The sequence below is a fragment of the Brassica oleracea genome, unplaced genomic scaffold (genome assembly GCF_000695525.1).
Source record: "Brassica oleracea var. oleracea cultivar TO1000 unplaced genomic scaffold, BOL UnpScaffold01260, whole genome shotgun sequence".
NCBI classification, from domain to species: domain Eukaryota; kingdom Viridiplantae; phylum Streptophyta; class Magnoliopsida; order Brassicales; family Brassicaceae; genus Brassica; species Brassica oleracea.
Window position 1 is genome coordinate 11,947 of NW_013617807.1, and position 1,127 is coordinate 13,073.

A 1,127-nucleotide genomic window follows, 5' to 3' on the forward strand; every position below is an offset into this window, starting at 1 on the left:
TTTATTGAGATCTCATTATTATCAGGACCTTCAGTACCTTGAATCTTGGCGTCCCAAGAATCAGTGTTAGATACATCAGAGCCGACCACATCTAAGCATTCATGATCGGCCGCGATCGCTATTAGGGTTTTGGGATCAGCTGCGACTAAGTCCCATGATTTAGGAACGGCCGCGGTCGCGTCTAGGGTTTTAACAAACTCAGTTTCATTATCTGCACCTTTCTTAGTTTTCCGAGGGTTCTTATCTTTAGAACCTATTGGTCTACCACGTTTCAAACGTTGTCTAGACTCTGTAGCAACTTGATTGTGTCCCTCTTGAACATCAATACGAATTGGTGTATTAGCAGCTGATATATATGACTTTGTCACTTTTTTCGGGTCAGTAAAAGAATCTGCCAATTGATTAGCTAGCTTTTGTAAATGTATTATCTTTTGAACTTCTAAATCACATTCCTGAGTCTGAGGATCTTGCCAAGATAAGGATGTTTGATTCCATGTAATCTTTTTTTACCAGCTTATTGCTATCTCCCCCTAATGTTGGATGTTCGGATTCATCAAAGTGACAATCCGCATACCTGGCCTTAAATAAATCACCCATAGTTGGCTCATAATCATTGGAGAATTATATTCAACATATATCCCCATCCTCCTTTGAGGTCCCATCTTTGTTCTCTGTGGTGGAGCAATTGGTACATAGACGGCACAGCCAAATATCTTAAGATGGGATATGTCTGGCTCATGACCCATAAGCAATTGTGATGGGAATATTTATGTTCACTAGACGGTCTGATACGAATCCGTTCGGCCACGTGCAAGACCGCGTGTCCCCAAGCTGTGGCCGAATGCTTAGACCTCATAAGCAATGGTCTAGCTATTAGTTGAATTTGTTTTATGAATGATTCGGCCAAGCCGTTTTGGGTATGTACATGTGCCACGGAGTGCTCCACACTTACCCCCATGGACATACAGTAATCATTAAACGCTTGGGACGTGAACTCACCAGCATTGGTCTCTATCATTCCGACCTTCGCATAGTAAAAGGCCAGTAGAGAGCGCATGTATAGACTCTAAGACTTTCTTATAGCCTTGGCCGATCTCTATGATCTGAAGGAACTCTTTGTTTCCTTC